We start from the raw sequence: 16,110 nt of genomic DNA, 5'->3' as shown, positions 1-16,110 counted from the left end.
GGAATCCTTCTGTCTTTGCGCGTTGTTTTCATTGTGGCTGTGAGTTCATTTGTTCATTCCTTTAGCCACAAAGCTCTGTAAGTCTGTGGTTCATTTCATATCATTTTCTGTGACTTTTGTGGAGAGGTTTCTCCACCGAGAAGGAGAAATACTTAGCCGGAATCTGTCCGGGGGTTGATCTACCGAAAGATCAAGGGATCGTCCACCTTACGGACACGCCGAGGAGTAGGGGCAAGTTATCCCCGAACCTCGTACATCATTGTGTTAGTGGTGTTTTGTTTTCTTCCTTGTATTAGTTTGTTTTTGCTTATTTCCGCTGTGCTAACAAAGTTCTGGAAGAAAATTTGTGTAAGTTTGCGAAGAGGCTATTCACACCCCCCCTCTCTAGCCATCCGAAGATCCTAACAAGTGGTATCAGAGCTTGGCGCTCTTCATCCGGACTAACACCCTAAAGAGCAAGAAGATGGCTATGAAGGAAGGCTTTAGCACCAATCGTCCACCCTACTTCGACGGAGCGGATTTCCAATATTGGAAGAGCCGCATGGAGTATTACCTCAAGACCGACATCTTCATGTGGTTCTCGGTCAAGGAAGGGTTCACACCTCCAAAGGACGAAGAAGGTAAGGAACTAGACTCGTCAAGGTGGTCCGCCGAGCAAACCCGCAAAGGACAAGCCGATGCCAAGGCAGTGGTAACCCTACAATGTGGGCTAGCCAAAGATCAGCTTGTCAAGGTAGGTCCATTCGTAAGTGCAAAAGATTTGTGGAACAAGCTCATCGAGCTCCAAGAAGGAACCCGAGACTCTCGGATCGCCAAGAGAGACTTGTTCCTAAACCAACTACAAAACCTCACCATGAAGGAGAACGAAACGGTAAGTGAACTACACGGAAGGTTCAAAGAGATCCTCAATGGTCTTCATTCCGTGGATGAACGCGTAGAGAATCGCGATCTCGTAAGGTATGCACTCAAAGCTTTTCCAAGGAATGCCTTGTGGTCATCTATGGTAGATGCCTACAAGGTTTCCAAGGACCTTTCAATTGTTAAGTTAGATGAATTTTTCTGTGAAATGGAACTTCATGAACTTGCTAACAAAGGTCAAAAAGAGAAAGGTATTGCCTTAGTTGCAGGAGAAAAGAGCAAGGATGGAAGAAGAAAGAAAGAAAAGAAGAAGGAGAAAGAGATCCCTACATCCTCATCCTCCTCCGAGTCTGATGATGAAGGTGGATCATCATCAAGCGAGATGGCCAACTTTGTAAGGAGGATCATGAGAAGGAGCCGAAGATACAAAGGGAAAGGTAAACCTACTGATCAAAATATGGATAAAACTAATGCTACTTGTTATGAGTGTAGCAAGAAAGGACACTATCGGAAAGATTGTCCAAAACTCAAGAAGAAGGAGGAAAGGGCCAAGAAGAAGAAAGCTCTCAAAGTTACTTGGGATGAATCCTCCTCAAGCTCATCGGAGGAAGAGAAGAAGGAGAAAAGCACACGTCAACTAGCGCTCATGGCAAGGGAGGAACTGGATTCCGGAAGTGATGGTGACACAAGTGACACGTCAGCCGCGGCTTCATCATCTTCGGATGATGAAGAGGTAACTTCGCCTCATTTAGAAAAGTGTTATAGAACTATTACTCATTTATCTACTTTGCTCAAGAAATCAAAAACAGAAATTAAATCACTAAAAGATGAAGTAGAAAAATTGAAGGCTCTTAGGGAAGATGAGGTCGATGACCTACATCAAGAGCTTCTTGAGGATGAAAACAAAGCTTTAAAGAGTGAAGTTGAGAAACTCAAGAAAATGCTTGAGAAATTCTCAACTAGCTCTAAGACCTTAGACATGATTCTAAATGCCCAAAGGGCGGTCTACAACAAGGCTGGATTAGGATACCAACCTAAGGAGTCTAGTTTCATTTCCTTAGTGTCTAGAACCCAATTTCATAGATCACATGCTTCTAGGGTTCATGAGACTAGGAAAGGTGTGACCAAGGCATGGGTTCCTAGGTCTTTCATTGTAGATGCATTAGGTCCCAAGATTTGGGTACCTAAAACATCTATCTTTCGTGTCTTGTAGGCATTTGTCAAGGGGGAGCATCTATCAACTTGGTTTGTTGATAGTGGATGCTCCAAGCACATGACCGGGGACAAATCACTCTTTACTACCCTTCAAAACAAAAATAGAGGTAATGTGTCCTTTGGTAATAATGGTAGCCTTAAGGTTATAGGAGTTGGAGATATTCAAATATCCAAATGTCTCCAAATCAAAAATGTCCTTCTAGTCAAGGGGATGACTTTTAATCTCCTAAGTGTCAGCCAATTGTGTGATACGGGTTACACAATTGAGTTTCATTCAAGTCAATGCCTGGTCAAACACATTGACACACTTGACACGGTACTAGTAGGCACAAGGGTAGATAACATTTACCAAGTATCCTTTAAAAGTGCTACTAATGCCTCTGCTAAGTGTTTCATGTCAAAAGAAGAAGAATCATGGTTGTGGCATAGAAGGTTGGCTCACGTAAACATGAAGAACATTCGGAAGCTGGCCAACAAAGGATTAGTACGAGACTTACCAAGCATCAAGTATCAAAAGACAAAATTATGTGATGCATGTCAAAAGGGTAAGCAAACAAAAGAGGCTCATAAAGGTAAAATCACTGTAAGTACATCTACTGCTTTAGATTTATTGCATATGGATTTGTTTGATTGCAGTAATGTTATTTCATTGAATGGGAGTAGATACTGTTTAGTGATCATTGATGATTTTACTAGATATACATGGACCGTCTTTTTGAAAAATAAGGATCAAACTATAGATGTTTTTGTTTCTTTTTGTAGAAAAACTGAAAATGAAAAATCGACAACAATTAAAACAATTAGAAGTGATCATGGTGGAGAATTTCAAAACCATAGATTTTTAGAGTTTTGCCAAGAAAAAGGATATAGGCATGAGTTCTCTACTCCAAGGACCCCACAACAAAATGGGGTTGTGGAGAGAAAGAACCGAGTTTTGCAAGAGGCTGCACGAAGCATGCTTAATGAGTACTCATTACCGAACTACTTATGGGCTGAAGCGGTAAATACCGCTTGCTATGTGCAAAACCGAGTCTTGATACATAGGTTTTTAGGAAAGACTCCCCATGAACTTTGGTTTGGGAAACCTCCTACAATTAAACATCTTAGGGTGTTTGGTTGTAAGGTGTTTATCTTGAACACCAAGGATCATCTTGGAAAGTTCACGGCTAAGGCTGATGAAGGGATACTGGTCGGGTACTCTCTCATCAGCAAAGCCTATCGAGTCTACAACAATAGGACTAAGTTGATTGAAGAGTCCTCGGATGTAGCTTTTGAAGAAATCCCTAAATCATATGATCAATCAAGGGATGTAGGAGAAATTTAATTTGAACTTAGAAATCTAAGTTTAAATGATCAAAACATAGAAAGAGTCGAAGTTGACTCCGATGACGATGAGCAAAGGCAAGAGAGGACTCAGTCTGATCTTTTGCCTAATATTGAGCCCTTGCCTGTGTCTAGTGAGACCACTCATGAGACACCGTCAACACCAAGGCAATCTAGGATAGCCTCTAGTCATCCCCAAGACCAGATTGTGGGAGACATCCAACAAGGGGTTAGGACTAGATCATTCTTTAGAAATGAGTCTAATGAGGTCGCCTTGATCTCAGAAATCGAACCAAAATTAGTTGATGATGCATTGCACGATCCTGACTGGGTCATAGCTATGCAAGATGAGTAGGTCAATTTGAAAGGAGCCAAGTGTGGGACTTAGTTCCTAGACCTAAGAAGACCACCATTATTGGAACCAAATGGGTCTTCAAAAATAAGTTAAACCAAAAGGGAGAAGTCGTAAGAAACAAGGCAAGACTTGTAGCCAAGGGCTATAGTCAAGTCGAAGGCCTCGATTATGATGAGACTTATGCTCCTGTGGCCCGATTAGAGTCCATTCGTTTAATGCTAGCTTTTGCTGCTCATAGAGGCTTCAAGCTCTATCAAATGGACGTCAAATTAGCCTTCTTAAATGGTTTCATTAAAGAAGAGGTCTATGTTGAACAACCACCCGGGTTTGTGAATACCGAAGCTCCAAACCACGTGTACAAGCTCAAGAAAGCTCTGTATGGGCTTAAACAAGCACATCGAGCTTGGTACGAAAGGTTGTCAATGTACTTACTAGAAAAGGGTTTTGCGAGAGGTCAAATAGACCCAACACTATTTTTGCGTAGAGATGGTGAAAACATATTTGTAGCCCAGGTGTATGTCGATGACATAATTTGTGGCTCAAATAACAAGGGCTATTTAAATGAATTTATCACTCACATGGAAAGTGAGTTTGAGATGAGTCTGGTGGGCGAATTGACATTCTTCCTTGGACTTGAAATTAAACAAACTCGAGATGACATTTATGTCCATCAGACAAAATACACTCAAGAGATGCTCAAGAAATTCAAAATGAGTGACTCTAAGGAAGTATCTACTCCAATGGCGACAAACACTCGCCTTGACAATGATGAGAATGGAAAACCAGTTGATCTGACGCAATATAGAAGCATGATCGGTAGTCTTCTATATCTCACAGCTAGTCGACCGGACATACTTTTTGCTGTGGGCATGTGCGCTAGATATCAGGTCTGTGCCAAGGAATCTCATTTAATTGCTGTTAAGAGAATTTTGAGATACCTTAAGGGAACAATTAGAGTAGGTCTGTGGTATCCACGTACTGAGTCTTTTGATTTGATAGGTTATACCGACTCCGATTATGCTGGGTGCAAGTTGGATCGGAAAAGCACTAGTGGGGGTTGTCAATTTTTAGGTTCATCTTTGGTTAGTTGGTCAAGTCGGAAACAACATTGCGTTGCTCTCTCCACGACCGAGGCTGAATACATTGCCATGGGAGAGAGTGTATCACAATTGTTGTGGATGATCCACACCCTAGAAGATTATGGACTTTCGTATAAGGGAGTGCAAGTGTTATGTGACAACATTAGCACAATAAACCTAATGAAAAATCTTGTCCATCATTCAAGAACCAAACATATTGAAGTGCGTCACCACTTCATTAGAGATCATGTAGCTAGGGGAGACATTGCGCTCACATATGTTGAGTCAAAGTCAAATCTAGCCGATATTTTCACCAAACCTCTTCCGGAAAATGAATTTAGTCATTTGAGGAGAGAATTGGGAATGTGTTTGACTCAATAGACCATTCGGACATCATCATGATCAATGAGGACAGTCAACACAACAAGAGAAATTGGGAAATTAATTTTGGCAACTTGGGGACATCTCACACAAACTATAAGGCTTAACAAATTATTTTTATTTGCTAGAAATGGAGTGAGATGCTAGGATCAGCAGAATTATTCAAAATGTATCATACATCTCTTGAATAATTAGGTTGAAGAGACATCAATTGAGTATGGGGAAGACCATTACATAATTCATGTGTATTTGGTTCCTAGATCTTACTCATATATTCCAACCAAGGAAACTTGGTTGGACCTTTTCCTATAAATCATGTAACCTTGATTGTTGGACTGTTTGATACACCTTAGATGTGTGTGAGATATTAGGATTATGAGTTAGGATCAAGGTGCATAGTTCTTGTACCTAGATGAGCCTAATTCGAAATGGAGGATCATAGGGAAAGCTCGTGTACAAGTCATGTACACTTAGCCCTAAGATTGTGGTCCTAAATTAAATGGTTTAAAAACATTTCAAAATTGATTTGAAAAACCTTGATAAAGCTTTTCTAGTGATAGCATTCATCATTGAGCAAGTTGATACAAAGTTGAGGTAAACTTGAACTATTTCAAAGTTTTTAAACTTTGTATCAAGATTTGAAAATGGAAGTTATTTTCATAGAAAACTATTTTTCCATGATAGTATATGGTATAAGGAATGTATCCTCGAAATTTTATAATTTTTGGAATTTTCTGTAATTTTGTAGGGGTTTCTGAATTTCGGAAAGAAGAAATTCAGAAATCAGACATGTGACCGATCAGGAGGTTTCCTGATCGGTCCAGGGGATACTGGATCGGTCACTGGACCGATCCAGGGAGCTCCTGATCGGTCTGGTGACCGATCCAGTGAGGTCTGACCGGTCTGGTGACCGATCAGAGCGTGCTAAAATGCTGATTTTCGACTGTGTTGTCTGAAATTTCAGCTGAAAGTTAAAACACAGTTTATGTTTTAGATTTCTAAAGGGTTGAAACTCTCCAAGACATTGTTGGTGCAATGGTCAAGGGGGAGTTGATCTTTAGGGGGAGTATTACCTATTAATCAAGGGGGAGTTGACTTTTAGGGGGAGTTTTTACTCTAAAGACTTGAGTGATATGGGATTATCACTAAGCTGATTGTTGACTTTAGTATCAAGGGGGAATTTAAGGGTTTCAATGAAAGGTATGGGACTTTCATTAGGAAGAAACTCTTGACCTTGATTCACTCTTTTTGATGTGTGTCAAAAAGGGGGAGAATGGGAGAATGTCCAAAGAATGTTCAAGGAAGAACATTAGAGTTTGGGGAGAATGTTCAAGGAAGAACATTGGAAAACCTAGGTTAGGTTATCGGGTTAACCTAACTTGATTATGGTTTTTGTCAAACATCAAAAAGGGGGAGATTGTTGGTGCAACCTTAGGTCAAGGTTGACCTGGTTGACCTGACTCGAGTTGACCTGACTCGAGTTGTATTTTGATGTTTGATGAGAATAGAAAAGTTCTATTCTGATGAAAGGGGGAGATTGATGGTGCAACCTTAGGTCAAGGTTGACCTGGTTGACCTGACTCGAGTTGACCTGACTCGAGTTGTATTTTGATGTTTGACGAGAATAGAAAAGTTCTATTTGACGAGAATAGAAAAGTTGTATTCTGATGTTTGACAGAATACAAACTTGGGAGATTGTGGGTGCAATCTTTGGTCAAGGTTGACCTGGTTGACCCGAGGTGAGTCGACCTGATTCGGGAAAGTCCTGGTGAGTGAAGTCAGGCAAGGGAAATCTAGATAGGTCAAGGTTGACCAGACATCTGGTGAAAAGACCAAGCAGGGTGCTTGGCACGAGAAAAGCCCCAGTATGGAGACTTGGCACGAGAAAAGTCCAAGTATGGAGACTTGGCACGGAAAAGTCCAAGCAGGGAGCTTGGCACGGGAAAAGTCCAAGTATGGAGACTTGGCACGAGAGAAGTCCAAGTATAGAAGCTTGGCATGGGAAGTCAGAGAGGGCTTGGTAGCTCGGTAGCTCGGTAGCTCGGCAGCTCGCTCTCTGGACTAGGTCAGAGAGGGCTCGGTAGCTCGTTCTCTGGACCGGATGGAGTCGGAGAGGGCTCGGTAGCTCATTCTCCGGACGAAGTCGGAGAGAGCTCGGTATCTCGGTAGCTTGGTAGCTCGGTAGTTCGATAGCTCGGTAGCTCGGCAGCTCGCTCTCTGGACTAGGTCAGAGAGGGCTCGGTAGCTCGTTCTCTGGACTGGATGGAGTCGGAGAGGGCTCGGTAGCTCGTTCTCCGGACGAAGTCGGAGAGAGCTCGGCAGCTCGGTAGCTCGGCAGCTCGCTCTCCGGACTAGGTCAGAGAGGGCTCGGTAGCTCGTTCTCTGGACCGGATGGAGTCGGAGAGGGCTCGGTAGCTCGTTCTCCGGACGAAGTCGGAGAGAGCTCGGTAGCTCGGTAGCTCGGTAGCCCGGTAGCTCGGTAGCTCGGTAGCTCTGACTAGGTCAGAGAGGGCTCGGTAGCTCGTTCTCAGGACCAGGTAGGGTTTAGGGCTGGGAGCTCTAAACCTGGATCGGTCTGGTGACCGATCCAGTGATACGCTGGTTGACTAATCGGTCTGGTGACCGATCAGTAACCGATCAGTAGCTTTCTGTGAGAGTTACTGATCGGTCTGGAGACCAATCAGAGACGAGGCCAACTCTCACACAGAGTTGGCTGATCGGTCTGGGGACCGATCAGCCTAAGGCCTGATTGGTCCACAGACCGATCAGCACCATCCCAGACCGATCAGGATGTGTCCTGATCGGTCCAGAGAACCATGGATCGGTCTGCTGACCGATCCACAGCGATGTCGTTTGTATTCTGCTGTTTTTCTGCAACTTCTGATTTCTCTGAACTAACGATCTTCTGTGAGCTTTTTGAGTTACAAGTGTTGGAGTGTATACTGAAAGCCTAAGCTTTGTAAACATTTATTATGAATAAAGAATCACATTTGGTCTAATTGTCTACATTTGTTTGTAGTTGTTCATTTAATTTATATTGTAGATAACATAGTATGTAGTGTCACATACAGAAGATGATGTTATCAGTACCTTATAAATTATAAACAATAGCTCACAACCAAAATGGAAAAGGAACAAACCATTAGAAGGTCGTAGTGTAATTAGGTATTAGTTTATCTTGACTATATAATTACACTAGTACACTCAGAGTGTATTGAGTAGGACCATTTGAGGTCGTTTCTTTTATACTGACTTTATAAAGGAACAAAGACCTCAGTTATTATGGAAGTGTGTGCTCTTAACCCTAATATAATAACAAGCACATATATTTGATATTTATTTCTTTAATTTATCAATGGGTGAGATTTAGTTCGTTGAATCAATAAACCCGATAAGTTGGGAAATGGTATCACTTATAGTGTGTGTTGTTGATTATAGAAGGAAACTGTGTCCTAGAGATACTAGGTTGATAATGTCCTCAAGAGGAGCTCATAAAGATTGTCATGTTAAACCTGCGGTGGACTTAGTCCGACATGACAATAAGGTTGAGTGGTACTACTCTTGGACTTAGATATTAATTAAATGAGTTGTCGAACTCACTTAATTAGTGGACATTCGATATCTTAAACACAGGAGACTAACACACTCATAATAAGAAGGAGTCCAAAATGTAATTTGGGATTGGTGCGGTAGTTCAATGATAGTTCTCTAGTGGAATGAATTATCATTGATAAAATTAAGTTGTGTGTTGGCGAACACGGGATGCTTAATTTTATCGGAGACCAAAACCAATTCCTCCTCTCGGTCCCTATCGTAGCCTCTTATTTATAGAGTTCTATACCCACCTATACCCACCTTCTATACCCACTAATAAGGGGTCGGCCAAGCTAGCTTGGGAACCAAGCTAGGGCCGGCCTAGGTATATTATTGGCCTAGCTTGAACCCAAGCTAGTGGGGGCCGGCCAAATTAAATTAAAAAGGGATTTTAATTTTAATTTTTATTATTATGTGGAAGATATAATTTAAAGAGAATTAAAATTAAAATATCTCTCTTGTAAAAGATCTATAAAAGATTAAAGAAAGAGATTAGATCTCTTTCCTTATTTGTAGATTGGAGAGATGTTTTATTTTTTCTTTAAAAATTATTCACATGTTGATAAAATTAAAATTATAGAAATTTCCTTTTATCAACCATGAAGAGATTTTAAATAGAAATTTTATTTTTTAAAATTTCCGGAAACAAATTAGGAAGTTTTAATTGTTGATTAAAACTTGTCCAAATTGTTTTCCAATGATGTGGCCGGCCATTGAAGATTGATTTGGAAAATTTATTTTATTTTTCTAAATTAAATCATGTCAAGGAAATTGAGGAAATTTTATTGTAATTAAATTTCCTAATTTGCCTAGGCCAAGGAATATAAAAGAAGGGGTGAGGGTGCCTTCATGAGATACAACATCTATTATCTCTCTCCCTCTTTTGTTCCTTGGTGTGGCCGGCCAACCTCTCCCTCTCTTCCTCTTGTGGTGGCCGAACCCTACTCTTCCATTGGAGCTCTTGTGGTGGCCGGATACTACTCGGAGAAGAAGAAGAAGAAGGAGAGAAAGCTAGCATCTCTTGGAGCTTGGTTAGTATTTTGATTTTCTTCCTTGGTGAAGCTTCCTCTTTGTTGGCCGAACCTAGCTAGGAGGAGAAGAAGGTGATTGGTGGTTTCTCGTCTCGGAAGATCGTTGCCCACACAACGTCCGAGGTTAGAAGAGGAATACGGTAGAAGATCAAGAGGTTTTTCTACAAGGTATAACTAGTAATTTTTATTTCCGCATCATGCTAGTTATTTATGGAAATAATACCAAATACAAGAGGCTTACGTTCTAGTATTTCGAATATGTTTTTCGATGTTGTGTTCTTTTGTTTTCTTTCTTTTCCTTGTGATTTGATTGTTCTCTTTGGTTAACCTAAAGTTATTATAGGAAATTAAATATTAGCTTTCTATTAAAGGTTTTGTCTAGTCAGTGGTGGTTGCTCCCATATCCAAGAAGGTCATGTGCCTCGCCACGTCAGTACTGGGAACCTTTTATGGAAATTAATATTTAATGGAATTAATAACTTTAGGAGACTTGGGTCGAACGTGTTAAGTTCCGCCGGAGATCCAAGTCAAAACCTAAAAGAACAAATAGATTAAGTTTTGGATCAAACGTGTTAAGTTCCGCAGGCGATCCAAAATTTAATTTAAAAGAACACATGGTAGCTAGGAAAAGGTTCAGACCTTTGTACAAAATTTTGTACAGTGGAACCTCTAGGTTTTCCGAGTAGCAACCAACAATTGGTATCAGAGCTAGGGTTTTGCCTCTGTGTATTTGGTATTTAGTTTAATTATGCACATGTCATACATAATTTAGGCAGGTTAATAGTAGGATGTGCTAATTTTGTGGATGCAGGATCCAACTATTATGGCTTTTAGTTAATTATGTGTGTGATTGGACCCTTGGACATGTCAAGGGCAATTTATATGTGTGTGCATGATTGTATTAAAATATAGCAGGAGCTGTATTTAGTTTTATTAGGATTTTATTTTTGATCTAGATACATGTACATTCCTTTTATGGAATATAGGATCAAAAATGTAAAATTCTATTTATGTCGCGGATCGAATCTTGCAAAGCGTGGAACCTTCTAAGGACCAGAGGCGCAGCGGAACAGATGGATGCGACAGCTAGACCCGGAGGCGGTGGCTAAATATGGCAGCAGCTTGGGATGACAACACACGGAGGACAATTAAGAGATAAAAGCCATAATAGTTGAAAATTAAATTTTCTATTTATTACTTTTATATTGTGCTGTGTGTGCATGTTAGTTTACAAGTTTAGTAGGCTAGCATAGTTAAAATTCCTCATTTATAAATAACTAAGTGGGAGAGGGATTTTTAAATAAATCCCATGGTCTCCATTACTGGTTTGTAAGTGATGCAAACAAGCTTGCGCGTTGGCTCTGAGTGCCTTCCTCCATAACGGATGAGCTTGTTTGTGGATCACTAGAACAGACTTCCATTTTTGGATGACTATAGGAAATTAATTAAGAGTGTGTGATCTTCCCCAACGGAAGGGGCATAATCTTATTAATGGACTTAGTGTCAAGTAATGGTATACACTTAGACACATCTAATAGTATTCTCCCCAACGGAGTCACTATTATTATTTGTGTGACCAAATAATACCAACTATTAATTTTATTTGTCAAAAAGTTAGGTTGACAAGATAATAAAATTAATGGGTTAAAACCCTCCTTTTACAAATGTTGAATTTGTATACGTCCACACTAACGTGGCATACAAAATTCACGATGTGATAAGGTGTTGGTTAATTTAAAATAGTATTGTTTGAGGAATCAATATTATTCTAAATTTAGAGTTCTGACCAAAAGTTATTTGTGATTCTTAGGATGACTTTCAACCCACTGTCCATCATACTTCAACAGAATAGACTTACTGGACCTAATTACATAGATTGGAAAAGGAACTTGGACATTGTTCTTACTGCTGAAAGCTATAAATTTGTACTGACTGAGCCTTGCCCTGAAGCACCTACTGGTGAATCTACCCAAGAGGAGATTGAATATCATAAGAAATGGGTAAAAGCAGATGAGATGGCTCGGCGTTACATTTTGGCTTCAATGTCAAATGTATTGCAACATCAGCATCAAGATTTACCAACAACTTATGATATTATGAACAATCTCAAGGAACTCTTTGGTCATCAAGATAGGGCTTCTAGGCAAGAAGCCATGAGAAAGATAATGACAGCCACCATGCAAGAGGGTACTCCTGTAAGGGATCATATCCTAAAGATGATGGCTTATCTGAACGAAATACAGATCCTTGGAGGAGAAATTGATGGGGAAACCCAGATCGATATGATCCTCCAAACGCTACCTAGAAGTTTTGAGCAGTTCCGCCTGAACTATAATATGAATAAAAGGATTTATTCATTAGGGAAACTACTGACAGAACTTCAAGCAGCAGAAGGATTGTTCCGTCACAATTCTCAAATTCACTATGCTGAAAATGGTTCTACTTCTAAACCGAAAGGAAAGAAGAAGAAGAAACAAGCTGGCTCAGCAAAGAAAGTGAATAAATCTCAGAGTACGGATTTAAAGATGGAGTGAAGAAGCCAAGGGCAAGTGCTTCATCTGCAAGCAGACTGGAAGGCGGACTGTCCTCGTAGGAACCAAAACAAAGGTATATCTCATGCTCGGTTGTTGAAACATGTTTAGCGGTGTTATCTACTAGCACCTGGTGTGTAACGGGAGCCACTGATCATGTCTGCAATTCCTTGCAGGGGTTCCAGAAACCGACTATCTGAAGGGGAGATTACCGTCTACATGGGCAATGCTACTAAGGTGGCATCTGTTGGGAGACGTCTACTTGTCTTTTAGTAGAAATAGAAATTTGGTTTTAAGAAATTGTCTTTATGTACCCAGTTTTAGAAAGAATTTAATTTTAGTTTCTAAACTGTTTATAGATGGATATTCAGTTTCTTTCAGTAACGATGTAGTTATTAAAAGAAATAAAGTGATTATCTGTTCTGGTGCATTAGTTGACAATTTGTATATTTTAAATCCAATTTCTTCCACAAAGCAAAACATGGAAATTTATAACTCATCTTCTAATTCTAATAAGAGAAAAGAACCTTCAGAAATGAACCAAGCATATCTTTGGCATCTAAGACTTGGTCATATTAATTTAAGTAGGATTCAGAGGCTTATAGCCGATGGACTTTTGAGTTCATTAGAGTTGGAAAATTTTCCAACTTGTGAATCTTGCTTAGAAGGTAAAATGACCAAGAGGCCCTTCAAGGCCAAGGGGTATAGAGCCAAAGAAGTGTTAGAGTTGGTTCACTCTGATTTGTGTGGTCCTATGTCTGTCCAGGCAAGAGGAGGTTTTGAATATTTTGTCTCTTTCATAGACGATTATTCAAGATATGGATACATTTACCTAATGCGCCGCAAGTCCGAATGCTTTGACAAGTTCAAAGAATACAAGGCTGATGTGGAGAAACGATTAGGTAAAAGTATCAAGACACTACGATCTGATCGTGGTGGCGAATACCTCTTAGGAGAGTTTAGGAATTACTTATCAGAGGCCGGGATTCAATCCCAATTGTCTGCACCTGGAACACCCCAACAGAATGGTGTAGCAGAACGAAGGAATAGGACTCTTATGGAGATGGTTAGATCGATGATGAGTTATTCAGAATTACCAAATTCGTTTTGGGGATATGCTCTGGAAACAGTATACGTTCTGAACTTAGTACCTTCTAAATCAGTTTCTTCTACTCCCATAGAATTGTGGAATGGGCGAAAACCCGTCTAAGACATATTCGGATTTGGGGTAGTCCAATTGAAACCAGATCTTGATAAGTTAGAATCTCATACTGAAGTTCGCGTGTTTGTAGGATATCCCAAAGGCGAAAGGTGGTTTATTTTATAGTCCTAAAGACCGAAGGTCATTGTTAGCACCAATGCCCGCTTTTAGAAGAAGACTATATAATGGATCACAAGCCCGAGTAAAGTTGTTTTAGAAGAACTTAGAGAGGACATGTCTACTTCAACAGGACAAGATGAAGTACCACAAGAGCGCAACACGTGTCACACATGATACACAACCACGGATGCGTCGTCGTAGTGGGAGGGTTGTAAGGCGCTGAAAGATTCATATTTTGGGAGAGTCTTGGACTTGATCCGGGTAAACATGAACCTGATCCGTGTCATATGACGAAAAGATATAGATGCAGGATCTTGGCAAAAGGCAATGAATTCGAAATAGAGTCCATGTACTCTAATAAGGTTTGGGAGCTTGTAGAACCACCGATGGTGTAAAAGCCGTTGGATGCAAGTGGATCTACAAAAGGAAAAGAGGGACAGACGGGAAGGTAGAAACCTTCAAAGCTAGGCTTGTTGCAAAAGGGTACACTCAAAAAGAGGGAATTGATTATGAGGAACCTTTTCACGGTAGCCATGCTTAAGTCTATCCGGATACTCTTATCCATTCGCTCATATGGATTATGAGATTTGGCAAATGGATGTCAAGACTTTCCTTAATGGAAGTCTTGAAGAGAACATCCATATGAAGCAACGAAGGGTTCATTGAAAAGGCAAAGAGCATCTAGTGTGCAAGCTCAATCGGTCCATTTATGGACTGAAGCAAGCTTCAAGTCTTGGAACATCCGGTTTAATGAAGTAATCCAGTCATATGGATTTATTCAAAGTCCGGATGAGTCTTGTGTATATAAGAAGTGTAACGGAAACGTGGTGGTATTTCTTGTACTATCGTAGATGATATTTTGTTAATTGGCAACAATGTCAAGGTATTATCGGACGTAAGGGTATGGTTGTCCAAACAATTTGATATGAAGGACTTAGGAGAATGTGCACACATTCTTGGGATCAAAGTTATAAGGGATCGTAAGAAAAGAATGTTGTGTCTATCCCAAGCTTCATATATAGATACAATCCTTGCTCGTTTAACATGCAGATTCCAAGAAAGGTTTCTTACCTTTTAGACATGGAGTAGCTCTATCTAAAGAGATGTCTCCAAAGACATCAAAAGAGATAGAGGACATGAAAGCAGTTCCTTTTGGCTGTAGGAAGCCTAATGTATGCAATATACGAGACACGATATCTGTTTTGCCGGGCATGGTCAGCAGATATCGAGTAACCTGGACAAGGACATTGGACTGCGTAAAGCATATATTAGGCAGAGAATTTGATCTAGTTTACACGAAGTTTGACTTCCAGTCAGCACGGATTCAGATTTTCAATCAGATAGGGATAACATGAAGTCTACATCAGGCTATGTGTTTACTTTAGGAGGTGGAGCCATTTCATGGAGGAGTGTTAAGCGAAAATGCGTTTCGGACTCAACCATGGAAGCTGAGCTCTGAGGCGGCTAAAGAAGCAGTATGGCTCAGGAACTTTCTAATGGACTTAGATGTGATTCTGGTTTGCCCAAAATCATCACAATTTATTGTGATAATAGTGGTTGCAAACTCGAAGGAACCACGAGCTCATAAGGCAAGTAAACATAGAGCGCAAGTACCACCGATACGAGATATTGTGAAGCGAGGAGAAGTTGTCATCGCCAAGATTGCATCAGCGGATAACCTGGCAGATCCTTTCACTAAGGCCCTTCGGCGAAAGCTTTCGATCGGCATGTGGAGGGAATGGGAATCAGATGTATGGTAGAAGATATGGCAGCTTAGTCATTAGTATAAGTGGGAGATTGTTGGAGTGTATACTGAAAGCCTAAGCTTTGTAAACATTTATTATGAATAAAGAATCACATTTGGTCTAATTGTCTACATTTGTTTGTAGTTGTTCATTTAATTTATATTGTAGATAACATAGTATGTGGTGTCACATACAGAAGATGATGTTATCAGTACCTTATAAATTATAAACAGTAGCTCACGACCAAAATGGAAAAGGAACAAACCATTAGAAGGTCGTAGTGTAATTAGGTATTAGTTTATCTTGACTATATAATTACACTAGTACACTCATAGTGTATTGAGTAGGACCATTTGAGGTCGTTTCTTTTATACTGACTTTATAAAGGAACAAAGACCTCAGTTATTATGGAAGTGTGTGCTCTTAACCCTAATATAATAACAAGCACATATATTTGATATTTATTTCTTTAATTTATCAATGGGTGAGATTTAGTTCGTTGAATCAATAAACCCGATAAGTTGGGAAATGGTATCACTTATAGTGTGTGTTGTTGATTATAGAAGGAAACTGTGTCCTAGAGATACTAGGTTGATAATGTCCTCAAGAGGAGCTCATAAAGATTGTCATGTTAAACCCTGCAGGTGGACTTAGTCCGACATGACAATAAGGTTGAG

The sequence above is a fragment of the Zingiber officinale genome, chromosome 9A (assembly GCF_018446385.1).
Source record: "Zingiber officinale cultivar Zhangliang chromosome 9A, Zo_v1.1, whole genome shotgun sequence".
In the NCBI taxonomy this organism is placed as follows: Eukaryota; Viridiplantae; Streptophyta; class Magnoliopsida; order Zingiberales; family Zingiberaceae; genus Zingiber; species Zingiber officinale.
This window is presented reverse-complemented; position numbering follows the sequence as displayed.